The sequence below is a fragment of the Pterocles gutturalis genome, unplaced genomic scaffold (genome assembly GCF_000699245.1).
Source record: "Pterocles gutturalis isolate BGI_N339 unplaced genomic scaffold, ASM69924v1 scaffold36944, whole genome shotgun sequence".
NCBI lineage: Eukaryota > Metazoa > Chordata > Aves > Pterocliformes > Pteroclidae > Pterocles > Pterocles gutturalis.
Genome location: NW_010129436.1, coordinates 2,067 through 27,832, shown reverse-complemented (window position 1 = coordinate 27,832; position 25,766 = coordinate 2,067). Strand labels below are relative to the sequence as shown.

At 41.9% G+C, this 25,766-nt stretch overlaps 1 pseudogene; it reads right to left on the bottom strand.

Annotated features, from left to right (window-relative positions):
- Positions 1-8,749: 8,749 nt before the first annotated feature.
- Positions 8,750-15,290, bottom strand: LOC104466508 (annotated as a pseudogene).
- Positions 15,291-25,766: the final 10,476 nt, after the last annotated feature.

The following is a 25,766-nucleotide window of genomic DNA, read 5'->3' as shown; positions in this document are numbered from 1 at the left end:
TTTTTAATATTACTGCTGAGGAGGGGGAGGAAAAGTGCTAATCTTGTCACGGTTAGGCAGGTTGAAATTGCCATGCAGTGCTGGGCAAAATGCTACATATTTGTAATTTAGCCAATAAGAAATTCCTTAAGCCTCTCTTGAATGGCAGGAATGTCTCCAGCTTGTCACTTTGAATTCATTCACTACACAGGTTCAGCGTCTCGGAGAATAATGCTGCCAAACTAGCTGAAGAACTGAAATATTTGCGAGTATACATAATACCAAAAGATTACTTTAAGCAGATCTGAATTTTCAGATTTTAAATTTAACGTCTGTCAAAGGTGTCAGCACAGGCCTCCCTAGACCTCCACCCAACTCCCCATTCTCCAGTGCCGTGTGCGGCTCCGGCCACTATTTGCTGCCAAATTAAGGCGCGGACTCAACAAACACAACTGCAATGACCAGCACTGACCCTCTTCATATGTCCTTGGCTCAACCAGGAAAGTGGAACAAGATGTTTTTTTAAATTAACATTGACTGAAAAAGGACTTAATACAAGCTGTTAAAACCTGTTAGCTGGTGGGCTGTGCAGCCTCATCAATGCTTTTAACAGCCACAACTATGGGCACCTCCAAGTCTTTGGGAAGATTAACTCATCTTCTGCAGGTCCAAAACAGCCACTGACATGTGGTGAACCACCATTTTCCCAAGGTCTGGTAACTCAGCCATCAGATAATACGGCTAGACCATATTGAGAAAAAAAAAAGTGCTTTGAAGCCGAAACAGAACAAACTTAGCAAGCTTCCCTTAACTTTGTGGATGTTACTGTGCCAGCGGGATGACAGCAAATCCTCAAGACCACCAACTAGGGTATATACCACCAAGAACCTTCTAGAAGGTGATCAGAGCTATCAGAGCTTGGACTTCCAGATACCTGAATCATTTTGTGCTAATATATCCTTATTTCTTCTGTGCCGATAATGTTATCTCAAACTACCAGGTAACTACTGTGAACTTGCAGGGCAACAGCTCTATGATGAGGAACAGTTTCTTAGCTGCCTTCCCACTCTGCTGAGTTACCTGTGCACCCTGCTCACAGCATCACTTGCCCAGGAGATACCCTGTCCTGCTCCAGCAGCATAATTCAGTAGGAGCACAGTTTGTCCCTCCACTTTGGGAGCTGTATTTTATGTCACAGTAACCACAGCTGAAGAACCAAGATGGAAAGATCAGACATCTTCATCAGCAACAGCATTTCTCTCAAGAGCTAGGCAACACGTATTTGCATCCATAGGAAAAGGACATTTAGGACGAAGGGTGAAAGCAGTGTTTTGCACTAGCAGTCAAGCAGTCAGATACTTGCACACAGAAGTATGTTGCCCTCTTGAATTCCATGCATTTTTAATGTCTAATAACCTAGGTGTTAAGCAAGAGTTTACATTTTACCTCTATTACTAACCACAGACATCTAGCACCAGTGCTTGTTTTGGAACAGCTTTCAACCCACTAAGCAAGCAAAAGATTTAAGGCCTGAGAGATACTCTTAGTTCCATGAAGGCTGAGGAGACAAGACAGACTTTAGGGGTTCTGTAGTTAAATGTAAGTTTTTCTTTAGGAAGAATTTGCTGTAGGCTTAAGTTACATATACCAGAGTCACTGAGGGTAAGTAACCTTAGTTTAACTCTCCTATCTGTAGTTATCAAAACTTGGTCTGGCAAATCACTTGCCTAAGTTCTCCATTGCAGGTACACGCCATGCTTAGTTAACGTACAGCACACACTACTATCTACCATTGTCAGGTTAGATTAAATTAACTTTTAATCAGATAAGTGTGTCCACAAACACAGGTGTGCTGTAGCAGATGCAACCACACGTTTATCTTGACATCCCTTTGTTCCTGTTCTTCAGAACCATGAGATAAATCCCCTATACAATGATGTTTCATGGTAATTATTACACCAAGAACAGTATTCCTAACTGCACAGCCTTCCCTGCTAGGCAGGACCACATCACCACCACAGGTCACTCTGCAATAAGCACACTGGAAAAGGACTAGGAGAAGGGCTATATATATGTCCATAGTCATTAACATCATTCAGAAGGCATGGTTGGCATTTCAAAAATGAAGAAATACAGCGCATTCAATGCAAAGAGCTTATCGTGGTGGCACATTTTAAATCTGAATGAACAACGACACAAGGGTGAAGGCAAGAGGCCAGCCTGGTCGCCTGCACCCTTCCCAGCAGTATGGCCACAGTGCTGTGCTCCTGTTGAGGTGGGAAAAGTCACTGTAAGGGGAAAGATGAGTACAAACTACATCAATGGGACGGTATTAACAAAGAGATAAATGGGCCCACTCTGGTATCAGTAGCAATCTGCCCACAATACTGCCATGAGATGGGTAAAAGCTCTTGGAATAATAAAGCAAGAGTGGAAACGCAGTCAACAGTACCTGGTTCTAGGCTCTGAAATGAAGATGTTTCAGCTTGTTTAGAACCCCAGGGGAAAGAAGAAAGGCCACGAGGACAAGACATAGCAGTAAAGAGCTGTATTTCTAGCACCAAAAGAGCAGCTAACATCTACCATGAAGACACCAACCTATGCAGTGCACCAGCAGGATCCTAAGTGGAGTCCCTTTGTGGCAGATAAATTTTAAAATATCCAGCATATTATAAACGTTACTGTATGCAAATACACTATTAACAATCTGTTAATAGCAAATATTAAATTTTTTTTAGCTTATATTTCCATATGTATGTTTGTATATACACATCCCATTTTGGGGTGAGCAGCCCTGTTAGTAAGAGCAGGCACTATGGGGCAGAGAGATTGCAAGCTGCAAATCACCAAAGCAGGATCTGCCTTGTCCAGATCCCCTGGAGCAAGGGAACTGTTTGCTCACTCTCCAGAGACAAGGATAAAAGGGATGTTAACATCCTGAAAGGGACCTGTTATATCATCCACTGGTCAGGAGAGCTGCTTTTATCTTATTACCCACAAAGCATTTACACAGTGTCCAAAAGACATCCGCACCACTGCTGAAATACGCCAGTTCATGCAGCAAACACCCGCGGCAGGTTCCCAGCCCAGCCCTCGAGGTTGTACTCTGCAGCAGCATCCAATGTAGCTGGTTGCAGGCAAGTATCTCCCCTTCTCAGTGCTTGTGCCAAATGGAAGTTACATTCTTAAATCCCCAATGACAGACAAAGAGGGAGGAAGAGACATGAGAAGTCCAGCAGATTTCTTCCTCTGCTGTTCATTCAGTGTGACAACACTCAGGAGGGAGGTAAACCAACCGCATCCTCTGGAGCATTAACATGCAGCAGCAAGGACAGACTGGGACAGGGACCACACCATTTCCCCACAACATATCCAGTTTAGGCTTCCATCAACCTTTGATGCCATGACCTGGTGCACCCCATTAAAAACATGACAGCACTAGTGTTGCATCCATGCAACAACTGAGGAACACCAACACATAACACGATGGGGCAGAGGGAAGAAATGTTCACCCTCAATTTTCCACCTTCCATCTGTTTAGTGAGACATGCAGGGATAGATATCAGCTGCCCACTGGTAATGGTTTCAATTCTGCAATAACTAACTGGTCATGTTTTCAAAAGAAGTGATTTAATGACTCCTGAGGATGCTCCCGAGCATCTCCTCCCATGGAGGATATAATCTTGCCCACACCAGTCACAATTTCTGCAATGCCACATTGTGTTTTGGGTAGGCAGGTCCAAAGTACTTATGGGATTGTGTTACGCTTGTTCTGACCAGTAAACTTTATCCAGAAATCAGGCAAAACAATACAAACCACGCAGCATAGCTACAATTCCATTTTTGTAATGGGTCTCAATGAGCAAACAGATGAGTCCCCACTCCTCTTCTGGCCCATTTCTCTGAATTTCTGCAATAAGTTTACTTTCTGAAGCACTGTAAATTCTGTAAATAAGACTACTTTGAGACATTTGTGCTTATCTAACAAACAAACAAAACAGAAGACAGCAATCTTCAAAGAGAAGCCTTAATCAGCCCCTTGGGTCTGACTACTTCTATCAGACGACTTTTTTGAAGATTAACCCAGGAAACAAGTAGAAGATCTTACAAGCCATGCTTGTGAGAAAGAGGCATGATGGCTGGTAATTTCAGCTTTTAGAGTGATTCCTTGTTTTTTTTCCCCTGAATCTTTTAGATGTTTTAGATGAAGGACGACTTTTTTTGTTCTGTGTCTCTTAAAACCATGTAAAAGGTGGTGAGCCCCATACTGCTACAGCACAGCTTTGGTGAAGATGCCAGAGGGACATTACATAAAACTCTGGGCACACAAGTCAGTGTTCCTGCCTGCTGAAGAAAAGAAAAAAAAAAATCCATCTTAAAAAATCAGCTGCCTGGACTGACACAGAAGACCGAAAACAATCCTATAGACAAGGCTGGGGTATCACTGCCTGTCAGAAAGGCAGGGAGTTGTCCTGCTGCTGCCAGTAACTCGGCAGGTGGGAGATCACTGACTTCACAAGAATCCTGCAAGTTGCTTGGTAGGAAAGGAAGCTGGGAGCAGGTGAGGGGGGGCATGAAAGACATGAAAAGCAGAACCCAGCAACTATATGACATCAACAGGTGATGCTCCCTAAATAACTGTCAACAGACAGCTGCTAGGACTAGAGGAGAAAAACTAATTCTGTGATACCAAACAGGAAGACAGTAACAGATGAAGTCTGAGACAGCTATGGGGAAGCTGATTAACAGAGCAGCTTCACTACGAACCAGGAACATATTCTCTTGATTTCTAATAGCCAAGGATTTCACCACCTGGAGGAAATTTAACTCCACAAGGTATGGGATTAATAGCAGTAATATTCTGCAAATGGATGACAGAGAAGCAAAATGACTAACCTATCATTAGGTCTCAGTGACTACAGGAAAGGAACTGATGTACAACCTCCTCAAGTCCCAGGCTAACCCTGCTTACAAAAATGTAGGAACCAGTTTCCAGAGATCAGCTCTTGAATACTAAAGTTGAGATCTGCAGCAGTGCTGCTGCTCCCATTGATAAGGACTCCTACCAAATAAGAGAATAATTGCAATCAACAACAACATCATGAACAGCTTCCTAATACCAATTAAGTATACAAAACTAAAATATACCTCTATGGAAGAAGCTACTTCATAAAACAACCCACTGAAGACAGCTGAAGACGAACTCTGCAAAGACGTTAACTCTTTTAACTAAAAATATAAACTTACTTTGTATGTCAGGAACAGATCTCAATCCAACATTGATAGGGCTTGGAACTAATCCAATGATCAACATTTTAAGTTACAGGCTCCTATTTCCAAGGAAGAGCAAGAAGTTGAACTGCAGCAGAAGCAAAGAAACTCTTGTGATATCCATCTGTAGCACTGGTCCTCAAATACCAAGAGGAGATGGATGAGAAGTCGCTTAAAGATAAAACAGCCTGTACGGATGTGAAGCTAGCATCAGCTCTGCAGAAGGGTAACTGAAAGCCGTAACAAATCTTCCCTTGCTATTAGATTCAAAGAGATACTGTTTCAAACGCATTACACCTGCTTTTGAGTCCTGCACAAGGCGACACAAAATTTGAATTCCAACAGGTCATTTCCTACCTTGCCGAGCTACATTACTTGGCAGAGAAGTGATGCAATAAGAAGTCATTACTCAAGAAAATTAAATCCTATTTATTCATATGGCCTTCAGCATATCACATTATGTAATTTGGAGATTCCTATGCTATGTGACATAGATTCGTATTTATTTCTCTTTCTTTCTGTATTGTTAAATGAACATCTTGAAAACAAATATAAAATCCAAGCTCATTTCTTAAACTAGTCATTCCAAACTACCATCCTCAGACACGCAAGTATTATTCTTCTCACATTGTGAGATAGAGGAGAAAGGACAAGTCACATAATGTGATTAAAAACACAAAACACTGACAAATTCAACAAGCTTGGAGTGGGGTTTTTATTGATGCTAAGTTCCACAACAAAAACAACAACAAAACCTGCTAGTATGCTTGGTCTTGTTTGTGAAGCAACATTCAAGATCTCTTTTAAAGAAAGTTGCCTTGCAGCCTAACATTTCTGAAAGTGTAAAAATCCCCTTTTTGGATACCTCACTCTTTAAGGTCACTAAATCCAGTCCATCTGAATAATAAAGTTACCAATTTAGTTCCCGATTTATCTAATTAAAACTTCTGTACAGCTCGTATGGAAAATTTGTCCACAGCTAAAAAACAACTGAAGTGTAAAAAGCAGCTGCAGGGAAATGATGTCACCCGTCCAGCACTACTGCAGGCAGAGCTGGCTCACAGCGTATCGGCACCAGGAAGATCGCAATTTATTGTCAATCTTTGGAGCCAAACAACACATTTAAAAATAAAACAAAACAGACAAAATTGTGTGGATCCTTCAGCAAAATCCTACTCACTGGAGCATCAGCAAGATGACTTCAAGCCTGGTATGTTGTACTAGGTTTTTTTTGTCCAGACCTGGTCCACTTTTATCAGCAAGTATAAAAGGATGAATCTTTACCTGCCTTCACCCATCAAAAACACAAGCAGCACAACTATGCAAAGCAGTCTCTCATGGGCAGGACTTGTTTTTGCTAATTTTGACTGTTACTTATGTAAATTCTGGGTGATGAGAAGACAGGCATCACTTTGTTCCAGCAGGTAGCTCACACTGCCACAACCATCACTCTCAATGCACAACTCTGTCGCCAAAAGGCACTTGCTGCCAGGTATTACTTTTAGTTTACAAGCCAGTTAGGATACATTATTTTTTTTGCTCTGCTGGGTCACACACCCCATCATTTGGGCAAAAGATAAGTGCAGGGGAGGTGTCCTCCCTCTTTCCAGGAGGGAGGAAACAGGGGACATACTTCTTTTGCAATCCTGAAGGACGAGGATTCAGGTTCAGTCCTTCTCCTGAAGCTCCCTACCAATGCTCTACTAGGTTACAGATCTGCATGCAAATCCTACGACAAGCCAGTTCCTACTAACCCTATTTGCAATAAGCGAGCATCGTCTCTCGGCTGCAGCATCTTCTGGAGTCTGTCCCTCAGAAATGAAGGGCTGCCTCCCCTCCTTGCTCATATCAAGAGGCAGTTGTAAAGTGAACAATACAGACAACTGCTAATGCTTCTTCAAGACGTTACACTTCTTTCTTAACAGTAAAAAATCATCTGAAACACTTTCCTACAGGTTTTCTGAGAGGTTTAAAAAACCCCCATAGAATTCACATCATAATGTATTAGGATGAAAAGATGTCAAAATTTAACATATGGTTACTTAACTAAGTGCATTACAAAGAAGAAACCCATTTCATAGCACCTACACAACTTCTGGATCAGAATTATTACTATGGTGTCATAACCTAGAAACAAGTCTAACAAATTTTTTTACACAAACATTGTGCACAATGCACAAACATCCGACAACACAGCTCTTCCCAGTCAATCTCAGACTATATGCACGACATACGCTCAAAGTACATCATATTCCACTTTTAATGGAAATGTGTATACATACATATTATATATATAAAATTCAAAATTCAACTGTTGCCTTTTTGCTCCTCTATAGTAGAGCGTACTTGAATATGATGCTAGTGTCCCAATGAAGTATTAGTTCTGGCACTGTCAACACAATACCGTAACGCAGATTCCATGAATAAAAGCACCCTACGTTTCCTCCATAAACCCATCACACAGACTGACGCAGATTCCATGAATAAAAGCACCCTACATTTCCTCCATAAACCCGTCACACAGACTACCTCAAAATCCAGAGCCTGCAAGTCTAATTTAAATCTAAATCTTTGAATACATATCATTGACATATAAGAGCGATGAACAAACTACAAGTGTACTGTAACCAAGTTCAGTTAACTTACCTGGTAAGAATACGCTTACCGATCGAAGGCAGTAACTAAACATCAGACTAAATAAAATGATTTAGCAATAACGCAGAACAAATAGATAACTCCTCAAAACTAACAAAAATTTTACTTTCATGAAAATATGTCAGCAAATTTCTCCAAAATGTTTTGCATTCTTTTACTCACACATTTCACATTGCTTTACTCTACTTGGACTTACCCTGTGCATGAAATGATCTATTTTCTTATAGCCGTTCACATTTTTCCCCCCAAGTAATTAGCAAGCTATATTCCCTTTGACAGAGGGTACTAACAAGCTCCTACAGTTTCCAGTAGGACAAGGAATCCAAAGCTACTAATAGCAAACAAGTCATTTAAGCAAAAAAGGATTACAAAGACTCGTTGCAAGAGGCTGGAAACTCACCCGTATCTCAGATTAAGGCTTTCTGAGGAGCTCTTTTGTAATGAGTTTTGACTCCGTTTTACAAAAATATTTCACTGTTTTCTTTTAAAAACCAAAATATTGATTGAAATATCTATTAATAATTTCTTCTTTTTTGAAAATAACTGAATAGTAGAAAAACAGAGAAGTATTTTCCAACGGGAAAATTATGGAAACATTAGTTTCATAACAAAACCTCCCTCCTGAGATCATGAAGTTTAAGGGAAACAAAAGTCACACAAACTTTTTATAAGAGGTTTTCCATTCTTCGCTACCAGGACACAAGAATAAGCTGCAAATCAAGCCAGAGCACAGCTTATTTACAAAATTTCTTTGCTGAAAATCCCTATAACTACATCTCTATTAAATAAAGGACATTTAGATGAGCGAGAGCTCCTAAACAGAAAAGCAGAGAGACCAGCATACCTTGAGGACCTCCATGGGTACCTGGGTGGCGGGGGGCAGGCTGGTGGGGACGCTGACGTTGATGGCAGGTGTCTGGCTGACGGGTACTCGCTGCTGCATGAACTGGGCTGCTTGCTGCTTCTGCTGCTGCTCCCGACGCTCCTGCTCCTGCATCTGCTCACGCATGAGCTGCTGTCGTAGCAGGATTCGTGAGGTCATGCTGGAGGAGCTTAAGGGAGGCTTGGAAGCGCCAGGATGCTCGGAGTTGCTGTAGGAAGACCAGAGAGAGACAGTTTAGCTTCCACAAGCAGGATCGTGGCTCCAGCGCTCAGAGCATGGAGAATTACACTGGAACATGGGGCGGGATGGGTGAGGATATACCGCAACACACGAGGGGGAATTTGGAGCCGACCTACTTCAGGTACTTAGCAGCCATGTTAGGCTGCCTTAACTTGACCGCAGCTAACCATTTCCAAATGCCAATATCCAGCTGTAAAGAGCTATCTGCTGTTTCAATTTTTACAGCAACCACCATCCACGAGAAAAACAAATGCTTTTATAGATAGCAGCAGGCACTCACATTCCTTTTTTTAAAGAGCAATAAAGGGCTGTATCAAGTCTAATGATAGGTACAGGTAACACTCCAGGTCTAATGAGCCAGCTCAAAAATAAATTTGATAAAATAAACCTACCTCTCCCATGAAAGCACAACATAACAAAATTCAGTTATTTTCTGCAAAATACTACCCGAGGAGATTTGCTGGTGGTGATACTCTTCATCGCTAGAAACCAGACCCCAAAAAACCAACCCAACTCCCACCACAGGCCTACCAGCATCTTCTGAGCACAGCAAGATAAGAGAACAGGCAGGATAAACAACAACAGCTTTATTTCAGTCCCACTTTATAAAGGGTATCAGGCTGGCCCAAGCAAGCACACTGCACTGCTTCACCACAGAGGAGTTATTTCTAAGCCATGGGCAAGCAGAGCTTCAACTAGACAGCATGAGACACACTGCAGGACATTACCACGGACTGCAGGGACACCTTCTGAAATCACCTATTGTTTTGTTAGCCCTCAGAAGTAAAATCCATTTGTAAGACATTTCTGTAGGACAAGGCAGAACAATTAGGGCATGTAAATACCAAGCTGGACATCCTTTGGGGGAAGGATGTTGGAAGTGGGTAATAATACATGACTCCATATAAGAAAGAGCTACAGTGCATATAATTCAGGGTATTGGGGTTCTGATTCTGACTGCTGCAGCTGATTGCTGCCAGCCCTTGGAAGGACAGGGCTTGTTAGTCTATAATGATGCAGGGCCATGCCTGGGGAAGCCAGCAGCAACCCTCCTCTCTAGGAGTGGACTGCTCTTGGGAAGCCCACCTCTGGCTCCGGTGTTCAGGTGCTACCTGCAGAATGCTGACCCGACAGCTTGTAAAGGAGCCCAGGAGCCAGCATCCCTCCAGGTCTCGCCCAGAGGCTGTGGGCACTGAGAGCTACTTGGGTTTGGGCAACCAGAGCCTATGCTGCTGGAAGTTTGCCGGCTTTGTTTAGGACTGATGTTGCAAACAGTTCAGAGCAGAAATGAAAAAGGAGAACCCACACTTACCCCCCCAAGAGATCAAACTCTGCTCTTCCAGAGCACACATTTTGGGGGCAGGGAGGGAGGGGACCATCTCGCTATTTAAGACCTGTCAGGTTGAAACATTCACAGAGACACTGATCCTTTTGATAAAACAAGAGAAAACCTTTGTGGTGAAACTAATGCAGCTGTGGAATAATCGCACTAATTAGCCGCTCAAGACAAGTCATTGACTGTGATACTTGTAAAAAACACCACCCTTTCAATTAAGGGCAAAGCATTCTCACATCTAAAACCCAGCAGCATGTTTCCTGGCTGCTCATCTGAACCACTCGCATATTTCCAAATCAAAGACATGCTTTATTTCCATGACCAGGACAGTTATAGAACAGTGGTCTCCCAATTTGATCATGCACTGATACCAGGAAAACAAAATGTTCAAGCATGCACCCCCAATATATGTATATTTATTTATATATTAATTATATACATATATCACTGAAATGCTGGCATTTTCTTCCTGCCCACCAAAAACACTGTGGGCACCACCTTGGAGACCACTGTAATAGATGAGCAAAAAAAGGCACTGAAATGTTGCCTTTAAGGAAGGATTCATTCTCCTCATGTTCAGGAAAAGCTTATTTTGTATTGCACTACACAAGATTCCCATTTCTGTACTACTGGCCTTTTTTTCATAGATACCTAATGCTGCAAAATTGGTAACCCACCTTCTTTCATTTTGAACTGTTTCTCCACCTACCAAAGCCCAGTGTGCTGAAAACCATCTCAGAAGAACCTTCCCATATACTAAATTTTTTGGGGAATGCATGAGAGAAGGAAGGAAAAATTCCTTCCATGGCATTTCAAACAGCCCCTGCCAGGAACCTCATCTTGCTCACACAATTACTGTACCTACTCACACCAACAACTCAACAACTGTCGTTACAGCTTCCTGCAGGTGATTCAGGGGTCTACTGTTGATATAAAATTGTCAACAAAAGCTTCAAATATTGTGTCTTTAGAAGAAAGAATAGTCCCAGAAAATGCTGTTCTGCCAAATTCTACCCCCAAAGGGCAGAAACGCTTCCAGGTTTGTTTTTTTTTTTTCTTTTGTAATTCTGCTCAATATTCTAGTTATTAACTGGAAAAAAAAATGGCTTAGATGTAATTAGGTAGGTACTGCAGGGTTGGGCAATGTACTTTTAAAACAAGTACCAAAAGAAGAGCAGGCACCAGCAAGGGGAAGAAGAGTGATATTCACATCCAGAAAACCAGATCCTGCTGGCCAGATGAGGGGGAAGCAAAAGCTTGAGAGATCAACATCCTGTTCATCTTTATTTCAAAGGAGATGCCAGAAACCAGCGTACCTACAACAGAGCCACGAGCTCAGCTGACACATCGTTCTCTTATTTGTGCACGTTAGAATTTTACGCAGCTAGAGGCACACACACAAGCCCTCAATGCAGGCAGCACGGGCAGCAATGTGCTGCCAGACCGCAGCCACTGCTGTCAACGCATTTGAGTTCAAATAACGTTTTTATCTGGGATAAAAGCTGCTGCACAACACCTGCCTGCCTGACCACATGCTCCTGTCACAAGCACCGCAAAGGAAACTGGACAAACACAGGACAGCTCCTGCCATGCAGATTTCCCATTTTTTATCCCCCACATTTCCTGTTATTTATCCTCTGGGGGTTGTAAAGCTCCTCCCATGCACAGGGAGGTCTCACCTCACTCCTTCCACTCACCAAGGGTGGCACTGACCAAATGCAGAACACAAACTTTGGTATCTCATCCTCTAAGGCTGTCCTATGCACAACACAGACCGTCCTCCCGCCCAACTTCCCTTCCTAAAGCTCCAAGATCGAATGGAAGACGGTTTGTGTTTCATCACCATGTACCCTCCAGAGAGCAAACAGGAGGAGGTTTGTCAGAAACCCAGTTTTCCAATTAAAAAAAAGGCAATTAAAGACTTGTTATGTCAAAGCCTTCATTAAAAAAGTTTTGAAAATTCCTGGTTTTAAAGGTTCTTGACCTTTATGTGCAGCTGCACAGGCAGATCTTCTCCCAGGATGGAGCACGGTGCCATGTACCACAGTACAACCCAGGACCTGGACACGTGGATTCAAAACTCTCGCACATGAGCTGATTCACCTTGGGATTATGTAGAGCCAGTACAGGAGCCCACACACACAACTGATACATGATGTGACTGAGATACTTCCTGCAAACATGGTTTATGGAGAGCATTTAATTGCAATAAATGAAACCGACTCATCCTTTTAATTGACATATGATTAAAGCGGTTATCCATTAGCAGACTAATAAGCACAGTGTAATACAGACTGAAGAGTTATTAGTTATGAGTGTCATGTGCCAATCCAATTAATCATGAAGTGATAAAATTTTATTTAATAAATTTAAATTACATATTGTTTGCACAGATGCCTGGGAAAATCTTAGTTACTGCACACATAAGTTACAATGCAGATGGCCATTGCATAATAAAAGGCAACTGATCAGATTTAAATCAAGTTTGATTGAGTTGCCATCAACTCAAGAGATTACAGACACCGTACCTTTTAGAGCCCAATCTACCTTCCTGGATGCGTACTGATTATTTTATCTCTGTCTCCTTGGGTGAAAAGACAAACTTGTCTTTCATGGGTCATTTTTGTTTTCAGATTCTTACAAACTGATCAAACAAGTTATCTGGTTCACATACATTATTTACATGAGTTGTCTGGTTTACAAACATTATTTTGCATTAGCTTGCATTAAGGAACTTCCCTGGAGATTTTGAACTGGGAAATAATACTTAACTCAGCTTTGCTTTTTCATTACTGGTTTAGAATTTCATTTTTTTAAAGAAAAGAGAAAAGCCTCCAATGAAAGGTTTCTTAGAGAAACTACATTAATAAAAAACACAGACCAGCTCCTCAAACCCAGAGCTTCCTCAGAGATGAACAAGAATCAAATAAAATTCAGTCAAAAAAAAAAAGCTTTGAAAGCCACTTGCTCTGGCAGGATTGACTGCCCTGCTATAAGCAGAGGAATGGCACACAAGAGAGAGGCTGTTGCTCTCCTCCGTTCATGCCAACTGTTTGTTAATGGGTTAGCCCACAGAGAAATCAGCCAAGAAAAGCAGATTTAGCACCTCAAGAAATCCACTGAGCTGCCCCAGATCTCAGGGGTCAGAGGTAAGAAACAGCACGGGATTAAATATTTGTGTTTCATCTCTTACCCTTATCCCATTCATAATTATTTATAGAGAAAAGAAAGGCATCCACATTTAAGTATCTGATATTAACTATCTTGATCTTTAAGGCAAGCAGATAAGAGATTGCAATGTTACAACTGAAATACTTGGCCTGACCTTCAGAACAGACCCCCCTTCCAACACCCCTCCTGTTCAATGACCACTAGACTTCCCTCAAAACTAAGTTTATTTGTCCAGATTCTGTTTTCAGTCTCTCTACCAAGCAGTAAGAAACTTTAATGACAAGACTTCTTGCATCATCTACCTTGTCAGCCAGCATCAGTTTGCCAGAGAGGGGTGACAAAAAAGGGAAGGACACCGAAAGGGCAGGGGGGGGGAAAGAGGCAAGAAGGAGCCAGACTGTCCCCAAAAAACCCCAAACCCTAAAACCCCCCAAACAACAAAAAAAAAAATCTCTTCTCCCCTATCTTCAGCCAAAGTAAGGGATTCTAAGTACAAGAAAACTACTAGGGAGCACATCATATTTAATTCCTAAAACTTAATTACTGATGGTGGGTTACAGAGATGCTCCGCTCACCACGCCAACTGGCTGGTGCTGATTAAAGTATCAATGTTAAAAAAAAAAAAAAAAAAAAAAAAAAAAAACAACAGTTGGCACCCTCTTTTGCCAAGGACAGAGCAATTACATAAACGGTGTGGAGACCATTATCTGCCTTTATGACAAAGCAAGGACTACGTTTCAGGTCTCTCTGTGAAAGAGGGCATCTACGTTTGAAGGTTACATGCTTGAAGAGACACTCTACCTGCTGTTACATCTGCTCAAACATCCACCATGCAGATCTACTACTCAGGAGCTAAAGCTTGAATTACAAATTGAATTAACTCAGTAGATACACTTGCCTTTAAAAAACAAACAAACAAAAACCTCCAAAAAACCAACACCCAAGCAAAACACTTTGTTTCATCCTCAGCTAAGAATTTTTTAAATAGCTGAAATGCCATTTAGTAGTTTTCCATTTTTCTTCCTGTCTTTAAAACACACCTTCACAAGCTGCTGAACATAATGCTTTCTGAACGTAATGAAAAGCTCTCTCATGACCCAGGAGCACTCAGTAAATAATTATTAAGCTCTGGAGGTGGCTTTTGCATGAGTGTTGACTTAATAAAATGTCATAAGTTGATCTGCTTGAATGCCCATTTACTTGGGGACAGAGCTTGCAGGATAGCTCGGAAAGCTTGATCACCATCAGGTTAAGGAACAAGGTAAAACTAAAGAGATTCAATCTAGAAGCTGCAAAGGTCACGTTTTACAATCCTTTACTACCGTTCCTGTTAAAAGGGAGATGAATAATTGCAAACCTATCCTCAAAGATTTCTATATAATCATTATAATGCACCAAGTCTTTTTATGTCTAAACTGAAGATCCATTAGCCCAAATGTGTGTGTTTGCCATGAATTTTCAGAAGGATACAAATGTATATTTTTTTTTTTTTCCAAACATGGAGTATTTTGTAAGCTTTCCCCTCGTGAAAGTCACCATCATCATCTCAGCTGGCCAGCCACAGCTCCTGTGGCTCTGCAGAAGACAGTGGCCAGCTCCCAAGCATGGTATTTTTAATTCTCAGAACACAAGCTCCATCACAACAAATCAATCACACAAACTGCTCACAGTGCTGTTGCTCCGGGAAAATGCCACTTACAGACAGAAGCTGTCAAAGGCGCAGGGCATGAACATCAGAACTCTAACAGCTTCCATCTTTCCCTCCCTGTTGTGTCCAAGGGTTTTTGCTGAGCACCCTCGGGTGAAAGTCAAGCAGCATCCCAGCTGGCCATGTCTCTAGGGGTGGCTCCAGATAAGGACCTGGCAACTCCAATCTCCGGGGAGCAGCAACGTGGGCAGCAGTGCCCAGTGCCTGCTGGCACTGCAGACCTGTGCAATCCAGCACCTACCGAGGAGAAAAGAAGCAGAGGGGCTGAGGCAGCCACGCACGTTCTTCAGGTACCATGAAAGGACTCCAAAACAGCCCAGAAGTTCGGAGTCAGCATCTCACTACATCTTGCCTCACCTGCATGAGAGTACTGCACAAACTCCCGATGGAGACAGCCTGGAGCAAGGTATGGGTCTGCAGCAAGCACAGATAAATGCCCGGCACTCCTGTGGAGCTGAGTGTGACCATCAGACCCACACCCAGACAATCCACTGCAGGTCTGGGGGAAATAGGAGACAGCTTGGCATTGAAAGCACTTCTCCCATTCATCAATTAAAAGGGGTGTGACCAGGCCATTAATGCCATCAGAGGAGAGGATAAGGGCTGTCTGTAACAGCAGTTTTCTCACAATCTTTATCACCAAAAAGATGAAGGGAGAGGGTAGGTGCAAGACAAATTTGTTTTCCGGGAGATAACTCCTTCATATTCAAGGTTCACCTCCGTGCACGTCTGCCTAGGAACCACTGGAGGTGCATCTCAGAACAGCCAGACAGGCGTATGTAATGGAACAGAGGCTCGAGTGGATAGTGCACACACAATTTCCCTAGTTTCACCTCTGCTCAAACAGGCTGAATCCCTCAGGCAGACGAGGAGCAGACAGGTGAAGACACCTACACAAATACGTCAAGGTCCCAAAAGCGTTCTACAAAGGGTTAAAAGCATTTAAAATGTAGCTGAATGAGTTACCCAATATTGGTTTGGTGCTCTTCCTCAAACTTTCAAAGCCATCACAAACTTAGAGAAGATATTAAAAAAAAAAAAAGAAAAAAAAAAAAGAGGGCATGAGGCGGACTCAGCTTTCACTCGAAAGCCTGACCTTGTCAAAGGCTTTTTGCACCATTTTTCAGACACCAGATCTATGGGTACTTCCCTCTCTAGAGAGCTCTACGCACATTTGCAAAACAAAAAGCCAGATAGCTAAAACAACCAAGAGGTGATAAAAGAAAAAGCAAGGAGATAACACTCCACTAACAACCACTGTAGTTCTTGATTTTGTAATACAGAATTTACCTTCTTTTATCTGGGTAAATACAGAAGATAACACAGTCTCTGAGAGGGAAGATGACGTAGGACCACCACACTTTTTGATACTGTGCAACTACATGGTGCCCAGATCTGACTCCACATCACCTTTCCATCCTATCTTGGTTTAGAAATAATCTATCACTTACACAGTCAGAGAGCAGGTTTATTCATAGAGACAGCCCTGCAGAAAATAAGACTCAACCACGTTGTGTTCACAGCTTGTACCCGTCATCCACACGCTCAGATTCCCTCCCAGCCAAAAAGCCACCAGAGGCTTGCAGTGACCCAGCAATTCCCAGCCTAAACCCTTCAGCTCATGCGAGGTTTTCTGCTTATTGACTCCACCGTTACAGCACTATTCAATGCTCTCCAAAGACGACCAGACAGCTCAAAGCCTCATCTCGCGCAGATGACATCCTCGCTCTGGTATGCTGAGCAAACAGGATCTTAAGAAGCAAAAGGGAAAGTGTTTATGGAAGATTTGCTTTAAATGATTAAGAACCCCAAACAGTCATAATGAAAACCACAAAGGGAATTCAGTGCTCGGCATGCGACAGGTCGGTATTACCAGCGTGTCAGACTTGCTCGTTACAGTGAATATGACACACAAGGGAACAAACAACCCCCAACACATTACTGCAATAACTCTAACATTAAAATAATCTTGGACAGGTATTATGCAAACTCGTCCTTCAGTCTCTAGCCACAGCGCTAGCTGCTCATTACAGGACCTGATCAGATCAGGGAGTGTCCTTTAGCAACTTTTCTCTCTAACAAGGCAACTCTCCAGACTGCAGAAACCAATTCCTCAGCGCCCACGCATTTTAAACAAACTTCATTAGAGTCCTTAAGCATTGCTCATAGTTCTTCTACATTTTTGGCTATTTGTGGAAGAGTTATTAGGGCAAAGGGGACTGTTTTACTGTGCAGGCTGAGCAACTGAGAGGAGAAAAAAAAAGCCTTTATTCAGCAACAAGAGACTTTACCAACCATTTGGATATTTACACTGCAATTGCTATTTGCAACTGCAGGACAGATGTACCAGTCCTGCTGCCTTGGGCATTCACAGCACAGACAGAAAGGTGGGATAAGCTCCATCTGTCCATACAAGAAAGCATTAGTGATGTTTACAAACTTGCTAATTGAGGCCAAGCAAAATGACAGCCCTTCACTGAAGGAAAGGCCCAACTGTAAAGAACTACAGAAGAGACGGCCTTCAATTCTCTTGTTTAGGCCATTCAATGTGACCTACAACATCCCTGACACCCTCAAACCAAGGCTCCTGGAGAAAGCAAACCCCAACCGCCCATCAGGCAGCGCTGCTGTGCTACCACGGGGTCCAGCAGCACCCTCAGTACAGCCACAGCCAGCAAATAAGGTCACCTCCATCCCCAAGTACCTATCCCAAATCCCAACCACTCCCAGTTCAGGGATTTCCCAAGGTGGGTATGGTTTTTGTGTGCTTAGAGCCTTTGGGTGTATGTGGGTCATGTCACAACACCTCAGGGTCTGCTCTGCAGCTGCACAGGATGGCTGGGGTTGGGCAGTGCAAGTGTTGATTAGAGGAGCTCATCACCCACCATCCAACAGCTGTAAATTCATGACATCTATATGAACTGCAGTCTTTCAAAGAAATATTTAGTATTGATTCAAAGGTTGGAGTCCTGGGGAACTGGCATCTCCAAGGACTGTTCTGGCAATTCCACCACCACCCCAGTAAAAAAAAAAATAAAAAATCTGCACATTGCTTCTACCCAGAAACCATTCATGAACACCAGAGAGAGGGAAAAGAGGAACTTTAAACGTGATGTTGCATATAAGTAAAAGAAACACCAAAACAAAAAATATAGAATGAAATCTCATTCAAAACAAAAACATGCAATCAACATTTATACTTTGATTTCACTGTGTCAAAATATATACAAATAAATCCTCAATCTATTCAAAAGTCTTAATACCTCAAATACAGCCCTGTTAATATACAGCCTTAATTTCATTTTGCAATCACCCTTTTGTTCTGCATCTTTCTGTTGTTGCATCTGAAAAGCATAAGCTCTTTTCAAAGAGAAGACCATAAGGAAAAAGCCTCAGAAATAACTTTATGCAACCAAATAAAATTTCAAAAATTAACACAGCTGCTGCATTTTTACAAAAAGACTATTTTAAAGTAAAACTGTTCAGCATGGTCCATGTTTTGCACACTTTAACGACAACTGAGTGAGACATGCTGTCCATGTAACGTGCTGCAGGAATACCACTTCTTACTTTTCAAAATACGCTACAGCTATTGGCTTATTTTTGAAAAAAAGCAGGCAACTCAAAACTATTTACAAACCTTTTTGTCAGACCCTCTTAATTTCTTCTGCACTGCCAGGAGCATAGCACCTTAACGGCTATTTCTGTTCAAAGCTATATTTGTTGTGGAACTACTGCAAACTCCTGAATCATGTAAACAGTGGCAAGAGCCAAAAAAAGTTTCACTGGACTTGAAGTTCACATCTGCCTCAGTTACTAGGACACCAAAAAAAAAAAAAAAAAAAAAAAAAGGCAGGCGCTTAGTCTATAACCAATAAATCCTGCAAAGACTACAGTTAATCATGAATTCTCGCAACGGGGTTTTGTTTAATCTGGTTTATTTAGTATTTGTGACCTTGGCAAAGTACCTGCAAGGCGAGAGCACCCACCATTACTGTAGAGCAGCAATTCACACCTTCTGTTATTTTAGTTTACAGCAGACAACTACACAGCACGATATTAGTCAAGCAGGTTTATAAACTTGCAGCAAAGTCACCTGGAAATTATGTACAGTTCCAGACTTGCTGGAGCCCAGCAGCCAACAGTACTGCAGTCCCTAAAAAACCATATTATAACAGCTCTCAACCTGGACTAGGCAGCAGCTGCACATTTCTGCAAAACAAACGCTCGGCAAACATGCTGCTGGGAGCAAAATGACCCTTCTGTTTCTTTAGCTTGTTGGTCAAGAAAGATTTGTCCCAGGAACCATCCCCCTTCACCTTGACCTACCACTTTGGATGCAAACTCACCTTCTCTTCACTCACCTTCTTCTACTCCTCCTAATCCTCCTCCAGCAGGAAGAATACTCAATATTCCCAACATGCTGGAAACTATGGAAAGCCCCAAAACAACAACAAAAGTACAATTTGTGGGGACAAATTCAGCAAAGTTGTCTCTGTCACTGAACTGCAGAAGATGTACCACAGGTATGAGGACAAGCAGCATAAGAATGAGATTTAATAGGTGGATTAAGGAAAACAAAAAAAAATTTCTTTGTTGTCCACACAAAAAAATCTGGATTAAGTTGTAGCAGCCTGTTTCTGCCATACAACCATTTGCTGAATTCAGAAATTTAGTAGCTTCCTGATATTGAGTTGCCAATATGTGTCTAGTACACTGAAAATATTTTTCCCATCCTTGTAGATAGGCTGCTGCAAAGCCACATTCTGGAATTGCAATTGGTTTTCCAAGTACTTGGGGGGGAAAAAAAATAGAAAAAAAATCTATTTTTAGCAACTTCCAGAACAAACAAGATGATTTGTTATTCTTGTTTTGTTTTTAAAAGCAGATAATTGTCCATTTATACTTGCATTATCTACCATTAACTGTAGTTCAAGATTGCACAAATCACTCAGGAAGAGTCAAAAGATATTTTACCTTAAAATTGTTAATCTTATATATTGTTATATTTCTGTGGCCCTTCTCTTCACAGAGCTATAACATGGCTACACAATTCCTAATCTTAACAGAAGGACATATATTTGGTTTTGCCTAGAATTGACATTATAGACTATTTAACACTATCCTAAAGCCAGTATCAACACACGCCAGCATCAGCGGTCAGGAAGCAAACATCTTTCATTTAACACTTCCACAGTCAAAGCGCTTGCAATCCTATTCGTAAATTCTCAAAAAAACCCCAACAAACCCCATATGCCTGACCTAAGGAAAGCCATCCGCTGGAGGATTTCTTAGTTCCTTAACTCCCAGCCATCTCCCTTCCTACACTAGATGGAGCTTTGACCCCTGCTTCCCCAGCCTGCGGGCTGGCACCGCTTCCTTAGGGATAAAAAGGGTAAAGAGGCAAAGGGTGAAACGCCCGCCTCACCCCGGATAAACAACAGCACATGTAACGGCTTCAGGGACGGCATTATAGCAAGCGAGTATCTGGGCTCTCATCGCACCCACCCTGGTTCTGCTCCCCTCTCGCCCCCATTAATCTCTCATTCGGGCACTGTTTTGTCATTTTCAAAGAATCAAAGATTTCAACAACTCCAAATCCCAAACCATGCAACTTCTACTGGCCTCTCCTATGGCCACAAGGCGCTGCCTTAAATTAAAATTACATTGCTTTTTCTCCCCTTATAATAGGACACCATTTACGCTTATCCTTCTTTCTATTCCCACTTATTTTCAATTTTTGATTTCTTCTCTAGTAACTTGAAACATCTGTGCCTAATACCTCTGCTAAGGCTCCAGACTTCAATCCGTTGATACTTCTGGGACACAACTCATTGATTAGGGTAGAATTCCCCTTGACTTGTATCTCCTGGATTTCGTCTGTATTGTTTCAGAACATAATTCAGGAGAAACAGCTCATCCTTCTGGTGAGCTGCCACAACTCCATTAGGATCTTTCAAAGCACGACAGGATACAGTCCATCATCGGTATTTCTATGATGAATTTAAACTCAATGGGATAGAGAAGAGCCCAGGGGAATGAGTCACTCCTAACGTCACAAGCGGCTAGCGCTGCAACCCAAGCGTAAAAAGCAGCAGCCTCAGGCTGTACCAGACAAGGTAATACCCGAGAGGATGGAGAAGCACTAGTGTCAGTAGTGTAAGACCTCGTGGGCAAGGGCTCCTGCCGGGGCACCTCTGCTCAAGAACAAGGAGCTGAAATTGAAGTGATGAGAGAAACAAGAGCCCACTTTATAGTGGGAAGCTAAAGAAAAGTTTGACATTTCAATCTCAGAAAACAGAGGTTGATGGGAATGAGTGTTGCTGTCTATAAATACAGCAGAGAAACAAACACACAGGAGAGAACAATGCTGGCATTTCACCAAGCGATATAAACCAGCTATGAGCAAGATTAAATTGGTACCAACAGTCTCATTCTGAGAAGTCCAGTCCCAAAACTGTTTCCAACTGGAGGACTGGAAAAGCTTCTTTTCAGATAAAGACACATTGCCTAATTAAAGCAGGTCACCGGAATGAAGCAGCCAGTAACGAATAAATAACGGGCCACAGAAGATACCCTCCAGCCCAAAGCTCCAATGGGACAGATACAGGACAAAACAAACTCTCTGTCAGAGCACACAGATCTGAAGCAGTACTGGAACACAGTATTGCACAAACAGGAGCTGTTGCCTTCACATACATCAGCATGGCCAACTGCAATCCTTCTGAAGCTAGGACGCTCGCCTTCCAACAGGCTTCGCAGTGGATCTCATCAAAACAAAGATGCTCTTCTAGAGCTACCAGCCTATGTGGACCCTAAGAAACACTCCTCATCATCTGGCACACCGGGTCGGCTAGAAAGAGCGTCAACAGTCATCATGCCGCAATTCCTTGGAAGTCCTCTCCTCCCCCTACCCTCCAGCTTCAAGGACACTATTGCCCGTATCCTCTCCCACATTAGCCCAGCTGAGTGAGCCTGAGTTGGGGGTGTTGAACTCAGGCAGTAAATAATACCTCAAAAACAGAACTCCTCCTTTCTAACCCATTTAGGAATAACTTGACTGCCTATGTCACCACTTTACTGACTCCACCTTTTGTGTCTGGCTGCCACGTTATTCCCCGGACTTCTGCACTGAACCATGCAGAGACATTATTCAGTTTAACTGGCCCACAGAGTCAGCGTCTAGAAGTTTTGCCTAAATCAAATGTTCAAGTAGGCTACCAGTTTTGAGCAAAAATATTTGCTCCTTTATTCAGCTGAGGAAAAAAAAAAAAATAGGAAGATAAATAAAGGCCTCCCCTGGTTTCTGGGCAATGGCTTCCTGACCAGCCCAGAGGTACCTCTGCCAGTCCAGACTGGACAGCCAAAACTGGTCAGTCAATTTAATTATTTTTTTAGGTCAACATGTTCATAACATGAATATAACTTACAGCAGACTTTGTTAGAGGAAGAAACTCACATTCCTTTCCAGGGAGTTTGCTTTGCAAGGAGAATTAATCCAATTTACCTTCAAGAGTCTTAACACCACACCTGCATTTGCCCACCACTTTCTGCCACCCTGGAAAGTTGGAGCTCTCATGGTTTAAACTACCAGGCCATATGGGCTAATCTATAGAAGCTCACATACCCTTCCTCTCCCAGTCGAAAACTGATAACCCAAAGATTACGGGCTCTCCCCAACACAAACATAAAAACAATACCTACTACAGAAAGAGAAAGTAGAGAGAAGGCACACAGAGAAAGAGACTTAATCCACAGCAGGTATAAGAGGGAGACCATCCAAAGACAAGACAGCAGCTGAAGGGTCCAACAGCCACACATCATATGACAAAGATTCCACCCGTAATGACTTTCAACACAAGGATTTTGAGTGGAGCCTCTTAGAGGGCTTTCTTGGGGACACATAGCCTGGGCAGTACAGACAGGACTTGAAACCACACATCTAAATCCCAATATCATCCATCCTCTGCAACCAACAGCCATGTGCCTTGCATTATCCTACCTGGCATTGACAAGCAGCACAAAACATAACCAAGGGTGAACCTGCCAGGCTCTTGCAACACCTACTCGCAAGTTTACCAGAGAAGAACCCTTTTAGTCCGTTACACCAGTGTAAAAACCCCAAACCTTTGGCATCCCATTACTGTTCAATATCCTGGACTTGCCATCCAAAATTTCCACTGAAGTTCAAAAATGGAGCAAAGTGAAAACACCTTCACCAGCCACATTATTTCCAGCCTGGGAAAAAGGAACCTTCAGCCTCCGGTGCTCTTTTAATACAGTCAAATTTATTCTGAAAAAAAGGTAGCAATTAAGAAGTACACAAAACCCAAGTATGCAACCTGAAAAACATCCTCCTGTCTGGCAGAGCAACTGCTTTCTAAAAACACCTACATTAGCTTATACCGCTAAAGGTGTTTTTTAAAAATAATGGGGGAAAGCAGAGACTATCTACAAAATACACAACAATCTTAAGCTGAAAATGTTACACTGAAAAAAAAATGAAGCAGATCAAATGCATTAGGTGACATGTTCTAATGATTAAGTCCATACACAAGTTGTTTGAAGTCTTTACTATTTGAAGGCTTACATAAAAGTTTTTAAAAATCCAACAAGTGTTTAGGATTACTAAAAAGCCAGCACATGAAATCTTTCCAGACTGAGATTCAAAAATCCCCTGAAACGAGAGCAAAAAAGCCCTAGGCAAAAAAATCAAATTTCATCACCCATCCCACCACACACCTCCACAGAACCAGCACCAGGTGAACTGGGGATTGCAAAATCAGCCAGAATAATGCTGTTCCCAGACCAAAGGGGTTTGGTTTTCAAACAGGCCTTGGTACTGCAGTGGCCTGGAAAAGGATTGCAGATGATGTACTAGCAAGTGTCAGCAAGGAGGCACTTTGATACCAGCAGCATTAGGAGCAATAAAACCGTGTTACTGTCATTACTTCAGATAAGTTGTATCCTTCCTTATTTAAGGAAAACCTCAATATACAGCTATAAAAAAGGTCAATGAAAGGCTGCTGTGATTCCCATGAATGCAGATCACAGTTGGAGAGGATGAAAAGCCCTCTCCATGCCCGCATGCAAGTAACAGACTGAAACTGGTAGGAATGGTCCGAGTCACCTCTAGGAGAAGACCACGGCACTTCCAGCACAGTCTAAGGAAAATAAGCTGAGAGTAGTGCCCTCAAAACGAAACCAAGCCACAAAAACCCCAACCCACTCACTGAACCACAGCAACTCCTAATGTATTACTGTAAGGACATGTTACTACAGGGATTACTCATGGAAAAGACCCATTTTCCAACATAATTCTCCTGTTCTGATACTCTCCCACCCTGAACAAAAAGGTGCACCCCACAATCTTGCTTCCCTGGGGTCGTAAGTATGCAGAGACTATGCTCCAGAGGACCTGAGGAAGTCAGTTTTGTTAGAAATTGGCCAGCATGTTCTAGATTTAGCTACAGTAGCTTAAAACCCCAGTTTCTGACTTGATTTCTCATTTTCTCACTGCATTATTCAACAGTGGCATCATTTTTATCAACTGTCCAAGTACTACCCTCCAAGAAGCAACATATGAGCTTTTCTGTAATAATGTTTTCCATCATAACTAAAAATTTATATTGAGAGAAAATTACTAAGTTTTCTATAGCAAAGTCCATCTTTATAATTTTTCATTTAAGATTAAATGCAGTAAAACTCTTTGGAACTAATAAACCGAATACGTAAGTACAAGGTGGGACCTACTCTGCATGCATTTTTTGGTATTAGTTAACATTTCACATGCATAAAAATTTAAACAGTAAAATTCAAGCCAGAATGGCCAAATCATGTACTTTCCTCATTTCAATTAAAAACCTGAATATAACTATTTCCAATGGGGTTGGGAACCTATCAATGCATGGGAAGAAGACAGGGAAATGGAAAAAAAACCACCACACCAAACCAAAGTGCCTACAGAAAACAGATATAAAATGGCATTTCTGCATAGCAATAAAACACCATGCTGCTTGGAAACATCCTTCCAATCCTATTTAACATAAAGGTGGTACGCATTACTGCCAAAGTAAACTTCAAGAATTTGTTTGCCATGGAGGGAACCCAAGCAAACTGAAGGTCTAAATGCAGAATCCCCTTTCAAGAGTGTGAAGGTTTCTTTGTTCTCTCTAGTGTCAGGTCATTTCAAACTTTTATGTCTACATATTTTATACTACTTGTAAAACCTTTATTAAAAAAAAAACTGGAAGATTAAAGTGCAACTTTTTTTCTTATTCTATCAGTTTACTCACAAAAGTTTGGTCTCTGAAGGAAAAATATTTCATGTAGCAAGAAGAGAAGGTATGTTTTTTGAAAAAATGTTTGTATAAAATCCAGGAAAAAATATATTTACAATTTTAACACAAAATCATTTAATCTATCCTCTTAAATGGCAGTTTTTGACCATTAACAACCACAAATATAGATAAGACCTTTTATTCAACTATCATGCTAAATTTCAGGTTTCTGTAAGCAGCTCA